This window comes from Balaenoptera musculus, chromosome 10 (genome assembly GCF_009873245.2).
Source record: "Balaenoptera musculus isolate JJ_BM4_2016_0621 chromosome 10, mBalMus1.pri.v3, whole genome shotgun sequence".
Taxonomy (NCBI): domain Eukaryota; kingdom Metazoa; phylum Chordata; class Mammalia; order Artiodactyla; family Balaenopteridae; genus Balaenoptera; species Balaenoptera musculus.
Window position 1 is genome coordinate 67,246,043 of NC_045794.1, and position 24,835 is coordinate 67,270,877.

The following is a 24,835-nucleotide window of genomic DNA, read 5'->3' on the forward strand; positions in this document are numbered from 1 at the left end:
TCAGATTTGAGTGGAGAGAGAGTCTCACTTCTTGATGAGGAAGTGGAAAGGTCACATTGCAGAAGAGCATGTGGGATGGGATATATTATGATGGCCATCTTTGGAAAATACAGTCTGCAAAAGAATAAGCATAAATATGTGAGAAAAGGTTTTAAAAACACAATGTTCTAATGCTGGCCTTGTAAAATGAGTTTGGAAATATTTCCTCCTCTTCAATTTTTTGAAAGAGTTTGAGAGGATTGGTATTAATTCTTCTTTAAAAGTTTAGTTTACCAGTGAGGCCATCTGGTCCTAGACTTTTGTTTTGGAGCAAGTTTTTGATTGTTGATTCAATCTCCTTACTCATTACGGTATTGGTCTGTTCAGATTTTTTATTTCTTTATGATTCACTCTTGGTAGGTTGTATGTTTCTAGGAATATATTAATTTCTCCTAGGTTATCCACTTTGTTGGTGTATAATTGTCCATAGGAGTCTATTTATGATTCTTTGTATTTCTGTAGTATCAGTTGTAATGTTTCATCTTTCATTTCTGATTTATCTGTTTTTCTTCTCTCTTTTTTCTTGGTCTAGCTGAGGGTTTGTCAATTTTGCTTATCTTTTTTCAAAAGTAACTTAGTTTTATTGATCTTTTCTGGTTTTTTTTCTATTCTCAATTTCATTTATTTCTGCTCTGATCTTTGTTAATTCCTTCCTTCTGCTGACCTTAGGCTTAGTTTGTTCTTTTTCTGATTCCTTGAGGTGTTAGTTTACTTGAGATCTTTCTCTTTTCTTAATTACAATAAACTTCCCTTTAGAACTACTTTTGTTACATCCCATAAGTTTTGGTATGTTGTGTTTTCATTTTTTTTGTTTCGAGATATCTTTTGATTTCTTCTTTAACCCATTAGTTGTTGAGGGGTGTGCTGTTTAATTTCCATAAAACTCAAAACTGGATCAAAACATTATTTGAAAAACTATATTACAATATCATTGACAAAAGTATGGGAAGAAAGAATTAGAAAAAAATTAAGCTTTTAGGTAAGACTATAGATGATAAAAAGAAGCACAAAAATGTGGCAGAAGAGAAAAAATAATGTTAAAACAAGTCCAAAATTATCAACAATAACAATAAAATTAAATACACTGAACTTGCCAGAGATTCTCATATTGGAGAGGAAAACATTCTACCCTATATGCTCTTTATAAAGTACACCTAAAATATAATAAAATGCATAGTTTCATCTAAGAGGCTGGAAAAAGTATACCAGGAAAATACTAATGAAAAGAGAGCTGGGGTGATTCTCTTACTATCAGACCAATTTGACTTTAAGCCAGTGAACTTGGTTAGGGTACAGCCTGAGATGCGGAAACAAGTGAGACTTCAAATACAGCTGCTCTATCCTGTGTCAGCCCAGGGGCAAGATATCAGTCAGTCCAGGGAAGGTAGCAGCAATGACAACAAGGTCAATAGAAGACTCAGAGTCCTTCGTCTTCATTGGTCCACCACCATCAGGAGTGTTGTTCATCGTTTTTTTTTTAGAGCCTAAAGCTGGGTCACCAATGTGTCCATGTCTCGGCTGACAGAACAGAGAAAAGAAGAGAGAGAAAGCAATCATCTTCCTTCTAACATAAGTTGTTACATTTTTACTCCTATCTCATTAGTTAGCACTTGGGTACATGGATACAACTGGTTGCAAAGGAGGCCAGAAGAGGAACTCTTACTAGGAGGCTATGTGCCATCTAATTCAATAGAACAGGAAGACATAACAATTATAAAACCGAAAGCCCTTGATACAATACCTTCAACATATGTAAGGCAAATATAGTGGATGAATCTGATGAATTGACTATTATAATGAAGTATTTCAGTATGCCTTTCTCAATGATTGATGAGTCATGCAGAAAAAAAGTTAATAATATAGTAAGTTTGAAAAGCACAACTAATAATCTTTATTTAATGAATACATATGGAGTTCTGCATCCACAAATTAGAAATACACATTCTTTACAAGCACTTATGACTTATTTACACAACCTACCACACACTAAACTATAAAACCACTCTCAATAAATTTCAAATATCGCTCTTATTAGACATTTTGTGACTACAATGCTACTAAATTGGAAGTTAATATCCAAAAGATACACTTGGAATACTAAAAATACACCATTCAAAACTATGAGTCAAAGAATTTATTATAAAACTTCCTAGGAAGCTAGTTTATTTGGGGCCTAAACAAAGCCATAGAAGAAGTTTTGAAAACGTGTGAAAATGAATGTCTTCTCACGAGAGATTGTAGATGCTATTACACTAGACAAAACTCACATTTTAATGAATACAAGGCTCCTGAAGTATGGGGCTCAAGGAGGAAATGGAACTTAAGATATATTTAGTATAATGGATGAAGGAGACCCAGCAATTAGATGACCTCATTTACAATTCTTAAATTTTGCAAAGAAGAGGTAGTAATAGCTTGTATTGTTTCCAAATATTACTCCTACTTTCTGTAAGTGAATTATGAATCTCATCATTGCCATAAGACTTGCAGTGCCTCCTATGGAAGAGTATACATATGTCACATTGATGTTGGGTTTGGCCACGTCACTTGCTCTGGTCCAACATCATGTGAGTAAATGTGATATCCATCATGTCCACACAACAGCTTTAATAGCCACTGCTCTTTTGTGTGTGTGTGTGTGTGGCCATCTCTCTTACTCTTTTCCCTCTGCTGTGAGAACAGCATGTTCCAAATAAGCAAAGATTCTTCAGCCCGGATCCTGGAATAAAAAAGAAATGTGGGGACTTCCCTGGTGGCGCAGTGGTTAGGAATCTGCCTGCCAATGCAGGGGACACGGGTTCAATCCCTGGTCCATGAAGATCCCACATGCTGTGGAGCAACTAAGCCCGTTCGCCACAACTACTGAGCCTGCGCTCTAGAGCCCAGGAAACTCAACTACTGAGCCTGAGCTCTAGAGTCTGCCGAGAGCCACAACTACTGAGCCCGCATGCTACAACTACTGAAGCCTGCACACCTAGAGCCCGCGCTTCACAAAAAGAGAAGCCACTGCAATGAGAAGCCCGTGAACCGCAACGAAGAGTAGCCCCCACTCGCTGCAACTAGAGAAAGCCCGCGTGCAGCAACAAAGACCCAACGCAGACAAAAATAAATAAATAATTAATTAATTAATTTAAAAAAAAAAGAAATGTGGAACAGACCCAGGTGATCTAAAGTGACTAGCAGCTAACATGTTTTTTAAAAAAGATTTTTTTTTTAAACCATGGAGACTGTGGGATAGTTTGCTATAGCAGCAGACTAAGCCAGACACTGTGCCTGACACCTCACTCATCATGCATAAACAGGAAGCATGAGCATATTGTTCCTAGGTATGATAATGGTATGATGCCAAAATTCACATGCTAATGTGAGAATTTCCCTTATTGTGTGTAGATTCACAGTCATGAATCCCAGGTTTCTGGTGTAAACTAACTAGGATCCTAGTGAGACTAAACTGGCGGTAGAAGCTTTCCCTATTCTACTCCCCTTCACTCAAATAATTGAGGCTTTCCTAATGGTTCTTGGCAATATAATTTTGCCTGAAATAACTTCTGTTGAATGGGGAATGGTTAGTTTTCTAAATTCAATAGGCTTGGGAGCAGAGGTATACTTATGTGTGTTCTATAAAGTATTTGGACTTTAAAAATGTGAACCACTTAGAGACTTGGCATTCAATTAATTAACTTCTGAGATCTTCTAGGGCGTAGCTGCTGAAAAAGTCCAAAATCACCCCCAATAGAGGAAATCCCCCCAAGCTCAGATGCAAAAGAGAAAGAGAGAAGGATAAACGTTCAATTTTAATTTCTTTGAAATTTAACAACCAGGAACAAGAGTATTTGATATTAAACTTCAATTTCTTTACATTTTTACATTTTTGAGTTTAACATGCAAGAGGATTTAATTTCCTTGAATGTCAATTTCTCCCTAGTGATTGATAATATGAAGGGGCTCATGTTGAAATTTGGGGTATCTCCATGTTGACTTCATTATTTGAATAGCTTAATGTGGTCATTTGACGCTGTCATGAACTCCTGATAGGCTATGTTGGAATAATCTGGGAAGGGAAATAGACATGGAAATGAATTTTCAATGTTTTACAAGTGTGACCTAAATGTTAATTTAATATTCAAAGTTGTCCGATTTCAGAGCCTTGTGGCAACAAAATTGTACTGCCCATCAGTGGTCTGAGAAAAATACCCAAAGGAGCAGTAGTTTATGTAGAAGAAGTGGTCTCATGAAGGTAGAAGCAGGAGTGTCATGTAGGCTAATGACTTCTTCCTCCAAAGGGAACACTGGTAATCCACAGGCTTATTAGATAAACCCAGTAGACTAATAGAACAAGAGTAGCTAGATGTTAGGGGAGTTGAACTCTTTTTCACACTCTTGATATTTATTTATATGTAGCAGGAGCTCCACTATCATTGCATCTCTTCATTCATTCCACCCCACCAACGATCCATGAGTGGCTGAAAAGAAACTGGGCATGTTTAGCCCAGCCATTTGCTGTCCTTTCTGTCTACAGAAAGAATGTGTTCCACTCTGCTGCCCCATTCTACAAGTTGTATACAGAACTAGCTGGGAATGAGCTTTTGTTTTGTTGAAATAGGCAATGCTGAGGTAACAAAATCTCAGTGACTTCATGTATCAAAGTCAGCCTGGATCAGCAGCTCTCCAGAGCTACTCACTTCCAAGCAATGAGTCACAGATCCAGTCGGCTTATGTCTTGCCATTGTACCACTTGAGCATATGAGTTTCTGGTAATGTTGCTAAGGTGAAGACAAAACATTGCACAGCAGCTTTTAGATGCTTTAACCTGGAAGTGACATACCATATATGTCATAGGGCATTGTCTAGAACTCATCACATTATTCAGTTTAACTGCAAGGGAGCTAGGGAATATTGAAAGCATGTGCAGATTTGGTAAGCAGCTGGTATCTCTGCTACAATAGATTTATAATATTCTGGTGAACACTGTTAGTAAACTTGTTTGCCTGTAAGATATAAGACACATTTACCTATATCAAGTTTATCAGTAATGAAGACGATATTTTTTATTCCCTGTCTGCCCCATTTGTCTTATTTTTTAATTGCTTCAGAATTTGGGTGGGGTAGAGATGTGATTTCTATTGCCACCTCCAGTGGCCTCAACAATGAGTACTAAACAATTAGTAAAGATAATTGATCTTTACAATTATCTGAGGATCTCAACAAAGAAAGATTACTGTAAATCAGACAAAGATTTGGGAAGTAGGTAGAACTTAACCTCGGATTTGAAAGATAAATGAGACTTAGAGTTATAAACATTTTTAGTATCTCTTCTAAGTAAAATCAGGAAAAATTTTCTGAAACTGTATCTTCTTAATAAAATAAAGACAAAAGAGATATGGAAAAGTCAATGAGCTAACCAAGAGGTTTTGACAGTCTAGAAATGTTAAGTCCTGAAATGTAAGCTTCCTTGCTTTCCTGTAATACGAAACCATTATTTTTCTTGATGGCTTAACAAGGATGTGTTGAACATATGCCAGATCCATGCGCATACAGACATATTCCATTAAACAATGTGGCAGTGAAGAGGCCTTGAATGAGATCCAATATGCCATTATGTGATAGCAACATTTTAAGATACTCAATCTGATCCATTGTAAGCCTTCTTCTTCTAAGTCCTTTTTCTTGCAAGTGCACAAAGAAAACTGAACTTTGTCAGTTACTTTGAATGTCATGTTCTGCATTCACTACCATAGTAATCATCCTAGTAGGTTTTCCACGAATCTTGGTAAATGCCAAGATATCTTCTTTGAAAACTGTTATCAGATAATTACCTCACTCCATTTGGCTGTTGTGAGTCTATAAGTATGTCATGTATTTTTAATCATAAGTCCAAGCCTACAAGATTCCAAACTTGGTATTCTTTACCTTTGTAAATATTAATCTGATGCTTATGGGGGAAAATCAATGACTTTTTCTTCAGTGATTGATTCTCATCTAAACAAGAAGCTACGATTTACTGAAATTCAATTAATGACATTAAACTTCAATATGTATAATACACAAGAGTGAATTCCTTGAATAAATGTTTTCACATAATGATTTCCTTCATAATAAGCAGAAATAAGTTCAAGAAGCGAGATAAATTTCGTTATATAAACAGGCAATGTTTAGGGTGATTTTTGTCCTATAAATAATTTTTATCAAGCAATATGCCCTACTGTTTCACAGGACTGATTCAATATTATGTAAAAAAAAACCAATTACCTCAAATTCCAGTGCTGTGTCTGCACTGCATTAGTCCCCATTCAAATCTTTTAAATCTATATTAAAATTATTATTATTATAATTTCTTCATTATGTATTGGTCAAATGGCAAGTGATAGAAAACCAATTTAAACCAGCATAAATAAAAGAAGAGAGGAAAAAGAAAAGTAAAAGGAAGAAAGGAGAAAGGGAGGTAGAAAGAGAGGGAGGGAAGGAAGGAGGGAAGACAAGAGGGTAGAAAATTAATGGCCCACTAACTAAATGGTCTAAGAGTAAATTGTGCTCCCTTCTGGCATAAATGGATTTAGATATTCAAGTATTATCAGCTTCTCTCTCTCCCTCCCCCCAGACCCTCTCTCCTTGCTCTCCTTGGAAGATGGATACTAGTGGTACAATCCCTAAGCTTGAATCTCAGTTTAAGAAAAATAAAGTCCAGAAATAAAGTAAGTCCACAGGAGACTCTGATTGGTCCATTTCAGATCATATTTTCAAACAAACCCATGAGTGCAACAAGAAGAATGGAATATTCTGATTGTCCAGCGTCAGAATTACCGACCCACCTCTGTTACCAGATTTAACAGAGAAGCCAGTAAAGAAAGCATGGTTAATAAGCTAACAATAATATGTAACACTACTGTTTTATTTAGTGTCAGGCACACTGCTTGGTATAATCTCAAGGACTGATTAATATAATAAGCCTAACACAGAAATACTACTGTTATTCCTCTTTTACAGGTGAGGAAACCAAGGGCAGAAGGACTGAGAAAGTGACAGAGCAATGAGGAACAAATTCAAGACACAATTCAGGTAGTCTGACCTTACAGTACAATCATTAAATATACATGGTGGGCAGATTTAAAAAAAAATATATATATATATATATATATTTAGATCCTTCTACAAACTGCTTTGTCCAAAAATAATGATTCCTGAAAAATCTAAAACTCTGCCTGTACTGTATGTTCACCTTTACTGGTGAGATTTTCCATTTTGTAATTTTCTTGTTTCTAAATGTGACCTTTTCTTTTCTGCCTAGGGAAATTCCTTTAGCATTTGTTGTAGAGCTGGTTTGGTGGTGCTGAATTCTTTTAGCTTTTGATTGTCTGTAAACCTTTTTTTTTTTTTTCACACACACACACACTGTATTTTATTTTTACAAGATGTCTGTAAACCTTTTGATTTCTCTGTCAAATCTGAACGACAGCCTTGCTGGGTAGAGTATTCTTGGTTGTAGGTTTTTCTCTTTCATCACTTTAAATATATTGTGCCTCTGCTTTCTGGCCTGCAGAGATTCTGCTGAAAAATCAGCTGATAACCATACTGGAGTTCCACTGTATGTTATTTGTTGCTTTTCCCTTGTGCTTTTAATATTTTCTCTTCATCTTTAATTTTTGTCATTTGACTACAGTGTGTCATGGTATATTCCTCTGTGGGTTAATCCTTTATGGGACTCTGCACTTCCTGTACTTGGGTGACACTTTCCTTTCCCATGTTAGGGACGTTTTCAGCTATTATCTCTTCAAATATTTTCTCAGGCACTTTCTCTCTCTCTCCTCCTTCTGGGACCCCTACAATGCAAATGTTAGTGTGCTTGATGTTGTTCCAGAGGTCTCTTAAACTGTCCTCATTTCTTTTCATTCTTTTTTCTGCTCTGCAGTAGTGATTTCCACTACTCTGTCTTCCAGCCCACTGATCCATTCTTCTGCTTCATTTATTTTACTATTGATTTCTTCTAGTGTGTTTTTCATTTCAGTTATTGTAGTCTTCAATGATACATTGGATATGTTTGGTTGTTCTTTATATATTCTAACTCTTTGTAAAAACTTTTAATTTCTCTCTCTGTGCATCCATTCTTCTCCCAAGTTCTTGGATCATCTTTATGATCATTACTCGAACTCTTTCTCAAGTAGATTGCCTATCTCCACATCACTTAGTTCTTCTGGGATTTTATCTTGTTCCCTCATCTGAAACATATTCCTCTGCCACCTCATTCTGTCTAAATCACCTCACACCAGTCAGAATGGCCATCAACAAAAAGTCTACAAATAATAAATGCTGGAGAGGGTGTGGAGAAAAAGGAATCCTCCTACACTGTTGGTGGGAATGTTGGTGCAGTTACTGTGGAGAACAGTATGGAGGTTCCTTAAAAAACTAAAAATAGAGTTACCATATGATCTAGCAATCCCACTCCTGGGCATACATCCAGAGAAAACTATAATTCGAAAAGATACATGCACCCCAATGTTCATAGCAGCAATATTTACAATAGCCAAGACATGGAAGCAACCTAAGGGTCCATCAACAGATGAATGAATAAAGAAGATGTGGTACATATATACAGTGAAATATTACTCAGCCATAAAAAAAGAATGAAATAATGCCACTTGCAGCAACATGGATGGTCCTAGAGATTATCATACTAAGGGAAGTAAGTCAGACAGAGAAAGACAAATATCATATGATACCACTTATATGTGGAATCTAAAAAGATGATACAAATGAATTTATTTACAAATCAGAAATAGATTCACAGACATAGAAAACTAACTTATGGGTACCAAAGGCAAGTGAGGGAAAGGGATAAATGAGGAGTTAGGGATTAAAATATTCACACTACTATATATAAAATAAACAACAAGGACCTACTGTATAGTACAGGGAACTATACTCAACATCTTGTAATAACCTGTACTGGAAAAGAATCTAAAAAAGAATATCTGTCTATATATATAAATATATATCTAGATAGATAGATAGATATATCTGAAACTAACACATTGTAAATCAACTATATTTCAATAAATATAAATAAATATGGCTTTTAAAAATAAAAAACTCTAGACTTTAGACCTCCAGCTATCCACCTATGTTTCTTCTCTCTAATGTATGGCGTATTTTACCTTGTACTTTTCCACTGTGCCCATGGGAGGAAATACTTTATATTAATCTCTTGATTTTAACCATAAAAACCACATGGAGAAAAAATCCAGTACCCCAAGGAATAAGAAATATTATTTAAAAAAATTTAGGAATGGAAATTAATTTTATGATACATTGACTGTTGGGTTAACAGCATCCATACCCAGAAATGTTCTAAACACATCAAGCAGCTCAGCTCGACTGGCACCCCTTTGGATTCCTATCAGATATGAAACAAAGGTGTTAGGACAGTTTTGAAATCATTTTGAAAAAACTCCTTTATTTGACCCCAAATACACATGCTGGGTGATTATTTGCTTTCATCCTCCACCACAAACTGCTTTTATTTTCTTTCTCAGCATTCACCAGGAAGAGAATGACCATCTATTTTTGAGATTATGTTTGAAGTTGGAAGTATATGAGCATATGATTTTTTATGAAAAAATTAGTAGCATATAGAACAGCAATTCTTTTTTTTTTTAAACATCTTTATTGAAGTATAATTGCCTTACAATGGTGTGTTAGCTTCTGCTTTATAACAAAGTGAATCAGTTATACATATACAATATGTTCCCATATCTCTTCCCTCTTGCATCTCCCTCCCTCCCACCCTCCCCATCCCACCCCTCTAGGTGGTCACAAAGCACCGAGCTGATCTCCCTGTGCTATGCGGCTGCTTCCCACTAGCTATCTATTTTACATTTGGTAGTGTATATATGTCCATGACACTCTCTTACCCTGTCACATCTCACCCCACCCCCTCCCCATATCCTCAAGTCCATTCTCTAGTAGGTCTGTGTCTTTATTCCCGTCTTGCCACTAGGTTCTTCATGGCCTTTTTTTTTTTTTTTTCCTTAGATTCTGTATATATGTGTTAGCATACTGTATTTGTTTTTCTCTTTCTGACTTACTTCACTCTGTATGACAGACTCTAACTCCATCCACCTCATTACAAATACCTCCATTTCATTTCTTTTTATGGCTGAGTAATATTCCATTGTATATATGTGCCACATCTTCTTTATCCATTCATCTGTCGATGGACATTTAGGTTGCTTCCATGTCCTGGCTATTGTAAATAGAGCTGCAATGAACATTTTGGTACATGACTCTTTTTGAACTATGGTTTTCTCAGGGTATATGCCCAGTAGTGGGATTGCTGGGTCGTATGGTAGTTCTATTTGTAGTTTTTTAAGGAACCTCCATACTGTTCTCCATAGTGGCTGTATCAATTTACATTCCCACCAACAGTGCAAGAGTGTTCCCTTTCCTCCACACCCTCTCCAGCATTTATTGTTTCTAGATTTTTTGATGATGGCCATTCTGACCGGTGTGAGATGATATCTCATTGTAGTTTTGATTTGCATTTCTCTAATGATTAATGATGTTTAGCATTCTTTCATGTGTCTGTTGGCAATCTATATATCTTCTTTGGAGAAATGTCTATTTAGGTCTTCTGCCCATTTTTAGAACAGCAATTCTTCACCAGTGTGTTGTCATTTATAGCAATCTGCTATGTTGGTGAAAAAAGTGGGGGAAAAAAGAGAAGAAAATAAGAAGAGGAAATGGTGTGTGAGTCATCTAGTCTTGTATAAACATTATAGGCATTCCAATAGCATCTTTTATGGCATCCTTTAAAAATCACAGTCATTGTAGATTTTTTTTATATCTTGGAGTATAATTGCTTTACAATGTTGTGTTCGTTTCTGCTGTGCAACAAAGTGAATAAGCTACATGTATATATATCATTGTAGATAGATGCAAAAATCTAGTTTTCATTGTAGAAATAATTATATTTCTATAAGAAATATTTATGTTTATTACTTTATATATTAAATACAAGTATAAAGAAAACTATATACAAATGTATATTATATATTTATTTCTATAAGGAATATTTATATATATGCATATATTCATGTTATATGCATATGATTCCTTCCATAAAATAAATATAATTGATAGATATTTTATAAATATGTTGCTATGGACTAAACTGTATTCCCCCCAAATTCACATGTCATAGCCCTAACCCCCAATGTAAATGAATCTGGAAGCAAGGTCTCTAGGAGGTAATTAAGGTTAAATGAAGTTGTAAGGGCAGGGTCCTGATCAGATAAAAGACTGTGGCCTTAAAAGAAGAGGAAGAGAGAGAGAGTTCTCTTTGTCTCTACTATGTGAGGACACAGTGAGGAGTCAGCCAACTGTAAGCCAAAAAGAGTTCTTTCACCAGAAACCAAATCAGTTGCACCTTGATCTTGGACTTCTTAGGCTCTAGAACAGTGAGAAATAAATTTTTATTTTTCAAACCACTCAGTCTATAATAATATTTTGTTATGGCAGCTCAAGCAGACTAAGATATATGTATGCATATATAATACTGGTAACAATGGTTGACATTTATTTAATGCTTACCAAATGCCCCAGGTGCTATTTTAAGCTAGTTACATGCATAATTTCATTTGCTTTCCACCACAATTTTGTGAGTTATGCATTATTATTATATCAGTGTCATATATTAATCAATTGTTCACATTCACATACCTGATGCTCAGTGGAGCCAGGATTTGAACTTGTACAAGATAAATAAATAAGTTCAAGATAAACTAACAATAGCAAAAAAGAAGAAAGCAGGAAAAAATGGGTGTAAATAAACTATTCACCAGAAAATATATTTTTTTAAAACTGAAAGAAAGGCATTGTAGAAATTGAGACATAGAGATAAGATATTTTATATATATTTTAAAAGTCAGCCATAGGTGTCACCTTATAAATTAAAAACTGGTGGTTAGATAAATTTTTAAAGGATTGAATTTTAAGTGTTTCCTTTTGAAATGTATTTTATTAACTTACTACCAACCTCCTTCAGTGCTTTACTTAAAGGCATCTTAGTGCTTTTATAAGTAAGTGCCTCCCATTTCAGCACAAATGCAAGTGTTGAATATAAATCACTGGAAAATATTATCCTGCTCAATATCATGTCTTCTATTTTTAGCATGTAAGCCGATTTCTTCTGCATAATGTTACTGAGCACAACTTTCTTATCATTTGCTTTTCTTATCTAATGAACATACTCTTAGACTGAGTTATTTTTTTCCATTGTATAAAAATATCATACTCATTTGAAAATCTTTAGTGGATTTTTCCACTTCAAATGCACATACTTCAAATACACACACACACTCACACATACACACACACACCATTATCAGAAAATTTATAATGTTGAAAATTTATTTAGCATTTATAATATAGGGAAAGACTAATAATATAATAAGTATGTCAAACATAAACAGTTCCAAAATATTGACTATATACTCAGTCCTCAAATATTTATACTAATAGTAGAATACATTGTTTAGTTAATTAAATATGCTATACAAATTTTATGAGGTTTAAAAATCTTTTTTTCTTTTCTGATATGATGAAATATGCTTAAATATGAATTCACATCTACCAGTTATCAACTGAGACCTAAAATGGTTAAGAAAAATTAAAGAAATTCACATTTAAGGAACATATATATTTGTTTTAAACTAAAAATTGAAATATTTTAATTTTATTTTGTTACTATGAAAAAGCATATCAGCTAGGACAAATTTTAGCTTCTTATGAAGAGAACTCAAAATAAATATGGCTTTTAAAAAGACACAGAGAGCACCAATTATAAAAGGAAAAACTGATAAGTTGCACACCAACAAAATTTTTAAACTTCTCTTCATCAAAATCCATCATTAAGAAAATGTACAGGTGAATCACAGATTGGGAGAAAATATATGCAACACATGTATATGACAAATGACATATCATATATTTATAATGTATATCTTATATACATCACATATATGTTTATCTTTTGCCTGTTTCAAAAATAAGCAGAAGATTTGAGCAGACACTTCACAAAAAAACATATACAAATGGTCAATAAGTACATGAAAAGTGTTCAACATTATTAAATATCAGGGATATCAAATAATGATATTTAATCAAATCAAAACCACAACAAGACATCAGTATATTTCCACCAGTGTAGTTAAAATGAAAAATATTGACAGTACCAAATGTTGGAGAGGACGTACAGCCACCAGAACCTCCAACCTTGCTGGTGGGAATACAAAATAGTACAACCACTTTGGAAAACTAACAGTTTCTTTAAAAATAAAACATATTTAACCTATGGGCCAGCACTTTTCCACTCCTACATATTTGTCCAATGGGAATGAAAACATATACCTACATAAATCTATGGATAAAAGTATTGCTAGTAATTTTATTCATGAGAGCCCCAAGTGGGAAACATCCATTAAGAGGAGAATGATTAACTCGCTGTGATTCAATGGAATAATAACTCAGCAATAACAAGTCTAATATTGATACTCTTAATGACATGGACGGATCTCAAAAGCCTTAATCTGAATAAAAGAAGCCAGATACAAAATAATACATAGTTCATGACTATTTATATTAAATTCGAGAATCAATGAAGCTGATCTACAGTGATAGAAATCAAATCAGTGGTTGCTTCTTGTGGAGGTCAGGGAAATGATTGGGAAAATACAAAAGGAAACTTTCTTGGTTGATGGAAATGTTCTGTATCTTGATGGCGGTGTGGGTTACATGAGTGTATGTTTGTCAAAACTAATTGAACTTTACACCTACAATCTCTGAATTTTAATGCCTATAAATTATATCTCAATAAAAAATTACTAAGGAAAGACAGATTTTTTTTTCTGTCTCTTATACAAGGAAGTCCAGGGGAATAGAATGTAGCAGTTCACTTCCAGCAGAAAGCAGATTCTGAGACAGAGTTTGGTGTGTGAAGGATGTTTATTTGGGAGTTCCTTTGGGATCGACACCTGTGGAAAGGAGAAGGGGGCAGCAGGATTCAGCAGCAGAAGTATTTGAATGTAGCAGAGGCCCAACAGCATCAGCTGACCCCACCAGGACCTCTCAAGCTGAAGTGTCCTATCAGAGTTGTGCCCATCTGGTAAAAGTGGCCAGACTTTTATCTATCTGCTCCAGTGAGTGATGGGATGCGAGACATTCCTGGAGGGCTGTGAGCTCAGTTGAGCTGAAGTCTCTGTATCTGAGGCAATCTCTAAAAGGGCCAACAGCTGAAGACATCTGCTGACAGCATTCCCAGCACTGGGGACAAGTCTTTTGATGAGACATCTGGGAGGCACACAGGCATACTCCATGTCCACCAGAGGTAGGGTTACCATTTTTAGCAAGTGAAACACAGAATACCTAATAATTTTTGTATACATATTGCATAAAACATGCTTGTAATAATACTAAAAAAAAAGGTTTGCTGTTTATTTGGAATTCAAATTGTACTGCAGCTGGTCTTACACAGTAACTGACACTTATCTCTCATCACCATCCATTCTAGATTCCCCTTACGCTCATCTACTACCTTTGCTGGTTTATACGGTGGCACAACCCAGACCTTACCTTCATCCTAAGTGGGCTGAGCCCCTAGTCACCAAGATCTTCTCAGGTTGGGGATGCTGAACTTAGCTATTTACCCTCACAACAGACAGGAGAGTCAAAAGAGGCACCTAAGCAGATTGCCTGGGTGCCAAATGTTCTCCCCACTTCCACTGAGTAACAGCAGCCCTAACTCTTCCTGATAATTGGGGCATATAACCCCTGCAAGATGGTAACTCCTCTTCTTGCCTACTGGTCCCTGGACACAAACATCCTGAAGTGCCGTGGCAGTCATAGCTTAGAGTTCAATGCTTCTCTCATGTGTCCCCTGGTGAAAGTGTTCCCTAACATGCAGAGCTCATAGTTGTACAGGCAGCACACATTCCCCAAGTGGGCCATTGGGAGTTAGAGTAAGCATGGCTGGTGCCATATAAAGGTCTTTGATTCATGACATGCACTGTGCCATGGAGTATGGTGTCCCGTCATTGTAAGATATCAACTCCCAGCTGGTGCCTCGGTTATGCCTCCAGCAGGACATTCCAGTTCTCAGAAAGGGGCTGCACGGTGCAGTATGTGATACAACCAGTGGATCCCATGATCATAGTCCTCATCTGCAATAAAGTGCGTCCCCTGGTTTGACGCAATGTTATGTGAGATCCTAGGCCAGAAATTAAATACTCCATAAACTCTCAGATAGTGATATTGGTTGAGGCTCTGCAGGTAAGAAAGGCAAATCATACTCAGAAAAGGTATTTTTCCTGCCAGATCAAATTACTGGCCTTTCCTAGAGGAAGCCTCATGTAGAATGGTGTCATATTAGAGGCTCAAGAATGGTCTCTGCTGCTGTAAATTTGGACATTCATTAGCTAAATCAGACCTCATGTTGTTGGGCTCAAAAATAGCCTACAGTATTGCCAAAGTGACTTTTTTTATTCATGCACCCATGGTATAGCACTGAAGTTAACCAGTATCAGGAGCTGGCTCATACCAACTGGCTGAGTTATTTCGTCTACTTGGTCTACTTGTTTAGTGCCTCATCCATGGTAGATGCTCTCTTGCAGGAATAATACACGATATAAAAATCTTCACACTTTTTTCCCACTCCCATGTATCTATGAATATGCCTCTACCGCAGTCCTTTTTTGTTCCTGAGCTTCTCGTCTTCTACAGGCCCTTGACCAAAAGGCCAGGCTATTTGTCACTGCCCAGGAGTCTATATGTACTCTTATCTTGAGCCACACACATGCACTGTGCAAAGGTTCACCTATTGGGAAGATTTTCCCCTACCATGCCTTTCAAGACCACCCCTAAATGAGACTATTGTGCTGCTCTCCATTTTTTACTTGCCCCCAGATACAAAGCCAACATAGCTCAGGAATTTTTCTTCTCTATCAGCTGCTTATAAGGGATCCCCTTAATGGCTGTAGGGATCAGCTGAGGAAGGGAGTGGGACAAGAGTGGGAGATGATGTGGGGGTCTGTGCTGCCTGCTCATGCAGATTGCTTGTGCTATGGGGTTCTGCTCATGTTCAATCTGGATTTAGCACTTCCTTCTTCTAAGGTTAGTACTGGTCTTGCCTGATCTGATGACTCGATAGATCTCATATGTCTCCCAATGGACAGTTCTGGATGAATGGTCACTTGATGTCTTATGGTCAGAGACTCTATCAGGGATCAAATGCATTTCAGAAACTACCTTTCAAAAGGAATATAATTATCCACTGTATATGGCATGACCTTATTTCAGAGCTCCAAGAATGTTTTTTTGTGTGTGAGTCCCCAACTGGGGCTTCCCACAGACTTAACAGAACATCTTTTCCCAACACAATTTCCTTAACATCATAGGGCCTGACTGTTACAAGTGTTTTTACTGTTTTATTTTTTCCACATTGGTTCCTCTTGTTTAGGCTTTTAATATCAGGCATTGTATTTGAGAAATTGTTGGTAGAAACAATTTGGATACTAAAATTATGTTACCTTCTTCTAGAGAGGATTAAGGTATACTGTTTCTAGTCTCCTAAGGGCACAGGCACACTGAGATCACCTTAGCCGAATTTCAGAGATTAGCATCATTCAAGCTAAACTGCAATTCCCAGCAAGGACCTCTTTGCTTCAACTTTATCCTTACATCTATAGCGCAGCCCTTAGAAGTTCTAATGTGTAGGTAGGTTCAGAACACTAATATCTTTCTTCATATCTCTGTATGGCTGTTAAAAGCTGCACTAAGCACCTCTAGTGCCTGACACACAGTATACACTCAATATATTTTTGTTAAATGAGTGAATATATGAATGACTGAATGATGGATACTTAAGTACCCATAGTGATAATTGTAACTGATAAACATCACTGACCAAAAAGACAACAATTGGTTCAAAACGTGTTTGTGTGTGTGTGTGTGGTGCATGTATGTGTGTGACTGAATTGTAATACTGCAACAATTTTCTCTGGGGACATTCATTTTCTGAATAGCTCCTGCTTAACCCTTACTACATCCAAAGACACAAGCCTCTCCCACCATAGAACACACACATATTTCACTAAGAGATCTTAATAGTAAAAGAATAAAAAATAATACTCATTGGAATATTTATATAATTACCTATCAATATTGATTTTATCCATTTTATATATTCACTACAAACACAAATGTGTATGTACTTGAGAAAGAAACTGTTAATATATATTTGATAGGGGGATTTTACATGTATTAAGTTTAACTTTGATGAGAATGGAAATCTTTGGACTGTGAGCATGGGTGGGTATGGCCAATCTCCACTTTGTTGCTAGAAAGTTCTAGGACCTCAGTCCAGTTACTTTGTCTTCTAGACTTAAGTTGCCTAATCTATAAAATAAGGATGTTTGACTGGATGACTTTTATATATCTTCTAGTTCTCAGATGTTTTTATTTTTATCAAATTATATATTTGGACCCTTGAAACTTCTCACTGTAACAGTAGAAAATCAACCAAGTATGAGTAACCACTAACAAACTTATTTATAATCCTACTTATTTTACAACTCAGGGACAAAATGGCACTTGCATATATCATAAAGTCACAAAGGTGATTTTATTTTCTAAAATGTTACAGTATCATGAAAGAGAGGCACACATACTACTTCCAGGAAAAAAAAAAGCCAACAGATGTTTTCCTGGTTATTTGGTTATTTCAGGTAGAAACTTCCTGTTTTCAAACAGCTTAAAATGTGATTATGATGTGGGAAATGACATTTGTTAGAGATGTATAAAAGAAAATAGATTTTAACATATAATTTCTTTGATGTAACAAAGATTAATTTACAGTGAACTTTTAAAAATAAAAAGATTAAGGTATTCTAGTATTATATTCAGAGAATGAATAAGGAAATCATGTAATGCTGTAATGGAAGATTAACTTTAATGATTTGTGAGCATTTAAATGATGATTATATTCACATAGATTGTCATATGCCACATTACTCATTCAGTTTATGACTGTAATTCAGCTTTTTATTCTGGTTACAAGGAATTCTGTACAATAACTAATTGAACCCAAGTCCAAATTTGTATATAAGGAAGAAAAACCACCCTAACACTTAAATTTTGCATTGACTACATTATAGGCAGGAAAAAGGAAGCAAAATAAAAGTGTCTACATTACTTGTGTCTCTGTCAGTAAGTAATTGCCCTTGAACATTCTTCGTTCTTTACCTAACTTAAATATCTCAACTAACCAAACACCCAAAACTCCATCAAACAAAACACCAAGAAAATACTCACCTTCACAAGAAGGAAGAGATTATGTTCTTAGATGTGTCCTCCTTTTCCTATGAAATTTAAAAGCACTATTCATTCATTTATACACAAAATTTATTAGAAATTGTGACAAAAATTGCTACATGCTCACCCATTTCCTCCTCCTCCTCCTGTATAGATAGCTATGTCACATCTCCCAGACTCCTTTGCGTTATGCCTAAATGAATGGAACATGAGCAGAAGTGATAGCCTCCACCCCCAGGCTTAGAAAATAAAACCTTCCCCATATGATCCACTTTTTAATTCTCTTCCTTTTAAAACCCTAAGCTCCATGAGGGCAGATGCTGTCTTTCTTGTTCACAGGTATATTTTGGAACATAATTTATGCCGGTAGATGGCAGATGGCACACAATAATTACTGTTACTTATTGTCTGAGTGCTTCCATGTACCCATGTTATAGTATGAGGAAATGTCAGAAAACCAGGCCAGTTAGGTATATTGTAAAAACATCAAAAAGTCTTTATCCCTGGGGAAGTATCAAAGGTTTTTAAACAGAGAAATAATGTATCAGCTTTGTGATTTTAAAAGATGTCCTCGGCAATAATGAGATAATATCTAGTGAGGGGAAAGGCTTCAGTTGTTTTTTCTTGTTTTTTTCCTTAAATTACTATGAGACTAAAAGACATGCTTGGTTTTTTTGTTTGTTTGTTTTGAGTTAGAAATTTTGATATTCTTACATCTGTAGAATAGGACTTCACACCTCATGTATTTTCTAAAGCATAAATCAACTCATGTCACTCCTTTGCTCTCAAAATTCCAGTGGCTTCTCAGGACCCTTAGGAGAAAATCCAATAAAATCTATGATGTAGAAGGTTTCACACATCCAGTTCCTGTCACCTCTCTGACCTCACTTCCTCTGTCTCAACCTCTTGCACAGTGAGCTCCAGCCAAGCAGGAATCACAGCTCAGCCTTAAAGCAGTGAGCATAGTTCTGCCCCAGGGCCACAGTTCTTCTGTTTCTTCCTCCAGAAATGTTCCTCCTTATTGGTACTACTTAGGATACAGTTTCAACAGCTGTAATGAAGACCCACAATAAACAATGTCTTAAGCAAAATGGGTATTTAAATTATATCTCATGTAAATGTCCATATCGAGAGTTCAAGGTAAGTATACAACTCTGCAATTAACAGGGACCCATATCACCCTGCCATCCTTATATAGTTTCCATCCACCTGTCTGAAGTGACAGTTCACAGCATCATATCTGCTTCCACCAGCAGAAAGGGAAGAAGAGCACAGGGAAGGTACACACTTGCATTTTACCACATGACACAGTGGTTGGACACGTTATTTCCATTACTCCATTACTATGGAGTAATTCCTTGGATAGCTCATTTGGCACCTCCTGGTTCTACTCTCTGAGAGAAATTTCCTTATCACTGTCCTCCATGGCCCCTGGCTTTGCATTTAGAAGATTCTTCCTGGTTTATTATCTTTCATGGCTACCTCTGAAATGTGCTTAGGAGAGTATGTTCAGTGTGTTATTTAAAGGAAAATGTGTAGATTTCAATGAAATAATTACTAAGAAGAAAGCCTAGAATAGAGAAAACTCAATATCATTTTGAAAAATTAGAAGGTATTTAAAAGAAAATATATAGATAATAAGGATAGGGGCTGAAATTTAGGAAATAAAAAACAAAAAATGTAGAAAAGATAAATTAAAATGAAGGGTTTCTTGTTTTTGTTTTTGGGAAGACCAATAAAATGCTATACCAATCAAGTGTTTAAAAAATCAGAAAGAAAAAATAAGTATGGAGAAAAGAAAGGAAACATACAGTCACAGATAGAGAGATAAAATTATGAGTAAATACTACATATAAATATATGGCAACAAATTTCAAATTCAAATGATTGTTTTCTTGTAAAAAGCTGCACATACGTATGTATATATTCGCAAGCTGCTACTCAAGATGACAGTGTCCTGTCTAAAATGCACTCAACTCTATGCCTTTTCCCTGCTTTATTTTCCTTCATTATACTTGTCATTGCCAGATATTATGTTATATATGTATTTGTTTTTCTATTTATTATCTTCCCACAAACACAAATTTAACTTGCCTGAGGGCTGGCATTTCATTTGTCTTGCTCACCAGTTTTTCCAGTGGTTAGAGCAGTTCCTAACACAGAGTAGGCACACAACGAAATACTTATTAAATCAATAAAAACATATCCTTTGTGTTTTCTGATGCATTTTTTTAAAAAAATATGTTCTTTCCTACTAATTGACACATCGTAGAAAATAGTTCATGTGTAATTTGAAAGCCTTAATTTTGCAAAACTGCCTCCAAATTGAGATATGAAAAAAATTTAGGAATAGACTTCTTCAGTTCCCAAAGAGAGGTTAAAATCATATTTTACTTGAATTTTTCTTCCCATATATAATGTAAGTGCACTTTTCTGCACAGGCTAAAGCAAACTGCCTCACACCCCATATTAGAGAATTGGGCCTATTTAAGGGAAGAAAATCCATTAAATGAGAAAATTAGTATTGTAAGCTTCATTTCTTTCCAGATAAAAATAGAACTACTATTAAAATCTCATAGAAAGCATATTCCTAATAAGAATTCTACAAACATTGCTTCCAAAAGAATTCAAGGAATTTACTAGACATGGCCTTCACTATAAATAACCATTAATGCCCACAGTTCAGCATTCAAATGAGTTGTTTGTAATATTTTCTTTCAAAGAATTGTAGCACTTAACTTACTGAAAAGGACACTACATGAAATTCGGGGGGGGGTACTCCCCTATTAAAATGTGTAAAATTTTCTTCCTTTCAGAATATCTAAAAATAGGATAAAACTGGTAGACACCTTAATAGAGAATATTCACTACCCATTTACACACACAAAAAGCTGAAAACAGTTACTGTTCTTTCTAAATGAGAGTTAAGGAAGATGGCTGTTTCAGGCCTTGGACAAGGCCCAACATAATCCCTCTACTCTATCCCTCTCAAACCAATAGGTTCCAGTGCCTGGAGGAGGAGAACAAGGCTGTGGGCGCCAGTGGAATCCTGAAGGACAGAGATGTATAGACGAGAGTCAAGGTAAGAGCAGCAGAGAATTGAACTGAGAATTAAAGCCAACTCTTGATTTCAAAGAGAGCCTGGCTTACACCTAGTCATGGTACTGTTTGTTGCTTGGAAAATAAGCTAATTTCCCCCAAAGAACAGAGAAGCCAGATGGACAAGTTGAGTTCTCTGTTATTGTCACTGAAAGAGTACCAGCTTTTGAGGAGAAAAGGGAACACAGTGAACAAACTGCTTGCAAGTGAACCACTAGCCCATGAAAATAGCAACCACTGTGCCTCTCACTGTAACTATCAGTGATGTTAAGGCACTCTGGACACCAGACAAAAGACCCAGAGACTGGAAAGTGATCCTGTATCCAAAAGAGAGACAAAACAAACTTATCCTTAAATAATTTAGACTGCTCAAGTATGAATGCAGTATCTTAATACCCTCTATCCTCACCTCCCCGCAAAAGATTCAGGAAATTCAAGTTCAGCTCACAAACAAGTTTGGAAAAATAAAGCATATCACAATTTCTGTTCAACATTGTACTAGCAGACATAGAACACTAAGGCAAGAAAATAAATGCAAGGTATAAAAAATAGAAAAATTGAAAGAAGAAACCTGAAAAATCAGAAAAGGAATATAACATTATTTGTAGATAATATGATAGTATTTTATAAATTCTGTAAAATCTACAGAAAAAAAAATTTAAGCTGTAAGTAAATTTAGCAAGATTGCCATAGAAGATCATTTTTTATAAGTATTGTGTTTCTATGTGCCATCATCTGACATTACAAAATAAAATATTTAAATGGTACCACTTAGATCAGCATCAAAAATCAAATACATCCATAGAATATAAAGCACCAAGAGTAATGATGTGTCAATATAGATTCATCAATTGTAAAAAATGTACCACTCTGGAGAGGATTAGGCATCAGGGAAATTAAAACCTAAATGAAATACAACTGCACAAATGCAGTATGGATAAAATGAAAAGATTGACAATATCAAATATTGGCAAGGTTGCAAAGCAATAGGAGCTTTCACACTCTACTGGTAGGAAGATAAATTGGCACACCACATTAGAAAATTGTTCAGTGGTATGGACTAAAGCTGCACATGAACACGCCCTATGACAATGCTATCACACTACTACATATATACCCAGACGAAATTCACATATACGTACATCTAGAGACATGTGTAAGTACATTTATAACAGCATTATTTGTGAGAGCCAGAAACTGGAAATGAGTCAAATATCCATCAACAGCAGATTAGATAAATAAATTTTAGTAAATCTATCCAATGGAAAACTAGAGAGCAATAAAAATAAACTAATAGAGAAATGAATTAACAAAACTCTAAAAGAAGTTAAAAACAATAGATTTGATATATTATTTTATGTAATTAAAATATTATCTAATTACATAAGCCTATTATATAATGTATAAAATATTGACTATTATAAAATATTATGTTTACAATATTATAATTATATACATGTCAAAGATTTTTTCAACATTGGACAAAATCATCTTAAAGACCATATGAAATAATAAATGTTAAAAAGAGGCAAAAAATTATGAAATAGTAAAAGTTAAGGGGAGATTAGCCTGACCAATTATTTAAGTGATTATACTGCCTTACTAGATGTTAAAACTAATATAATCAAAACCATGAGCTGTTGGTATAAGAATATGCAAATAAATCAGTGAAACAAAATAGAGATCCCCCAACACCCAACAATAGTATCTTAATTCAGTGAGAAAGAAGATAGTTTACTGAATCTGTGGTGCTGGCAAACTCCAAATCACAGCATAAAACAAACAAAAAACAAATTTATTAAAGACTTAAATGTAAAAATAAAAATATTAGAAGAAAACTTAAGAAACTGTATTTGAAACCTAGTGTCTGAAAAGACTTTTATAACCAAGACAGGAAATGGACTTTTTGCAACTTGGTATTAAAAAATCAAAAAGGAAAGAGGTGAGAAAGTATACAATTAAGCAAGAGTTTCTCAGAATTGACACTACTGACGCTGTGGGCTGGATACGTCCTCATACAGGAGCCTATCTTGTCCAGCATAAGATTTTGAGCAGCATCACTGGCCTCTACCCACCAGATGCCCATAGCACTTCCCACACTTCCTGTAAGTCATAACAGTTGAAAATATCTTTAATCATTGCCAAATGTGCGTCACTGTGATAAATCCATGTCATAGGATGTTAGCTAATCCCAAAAAGAATGCATTAGCTTGCCTGATAATATTTAGCTGGCTCAGATGGAATATCACAGCACAGAACTACTGTGACATGAGAAAAAATGCAGAAAAATGTCCATGACATAATCTTATTTTTGTATCAGAAAGGAAAAAAAAGTGTGTGTGTGTGCTGTTTTTCATCCTTTATGTTTATATATTTAAAAAATAGATAGATAGTAATTATTGAGTTCTTTGTTTTTAAAAGAAGAAGCATAATATGAAATGTCAAGTTAAAGTTTTGGGGTATTTTTTGGAATTCAAAAAGAGGGTCTTTTTGGAAGTTCAATTTTGAATAAGTAAATTGACCAGAAGTTAGTAATAACGTACTAGCTAGTATGATTCTTTAATCAGTTTTTGACACTAAACCACCACCTATATTTGGGAATAAATATTTTATGTCCTAGGGTGTCCAAAACAATCCAATTTAATCCTCCATTAAATTATGTTTCTTTCAAACAAAGGATATTTAACTACCAAATGTTTTGATACTTTAAAAATATTTTTATAAATAAATTCACCATTTAGAAAAAACACATCTTTTATCAAGTCATGATCCCTATTTTGAATCAGAAAAAATTATTACCTGAAATTATTTTAATATACTTGCCAAGTTCTATAAAAAGACATCAAAACATTTGCTAACATTACCTGTGAAAAAAAGATGTTCTTAACTTGAATGATTGCTTAAAATTGCCAACATTTTTACAGTGTCTGTCTATCATATATCATGATTTTCTCAGATAATCTCCAATTTTCAGATGAAGGAACTAAAATTAATAAAGGTTAAATAACTTGCCCAAGAACACATACTTAATAAGTAAAGGGATTGTGATTGCTACCTAGTTCTGTCTGATTCTAATGTATAAATCATTGTATTAAACAAATATCATGACAACAAGCATATTAGTTAGATTCTTTGTTCTCACCCTATAGGGATGGAACAAGATCCAATAAAATGAAAGTTTTAATAGAGAGGTTCCAAAACCCTCAGGAACCACTTGCTGTAGTGAATATTTGCCAACTGACTTCCCAGCATCCATTCTTCCATTCCATGTTCTCAAAAGCTACTAATTGCTTTTGGGGAAATATATTAGTTTCTAATTGTTGAATTTAAAAAATGAGCA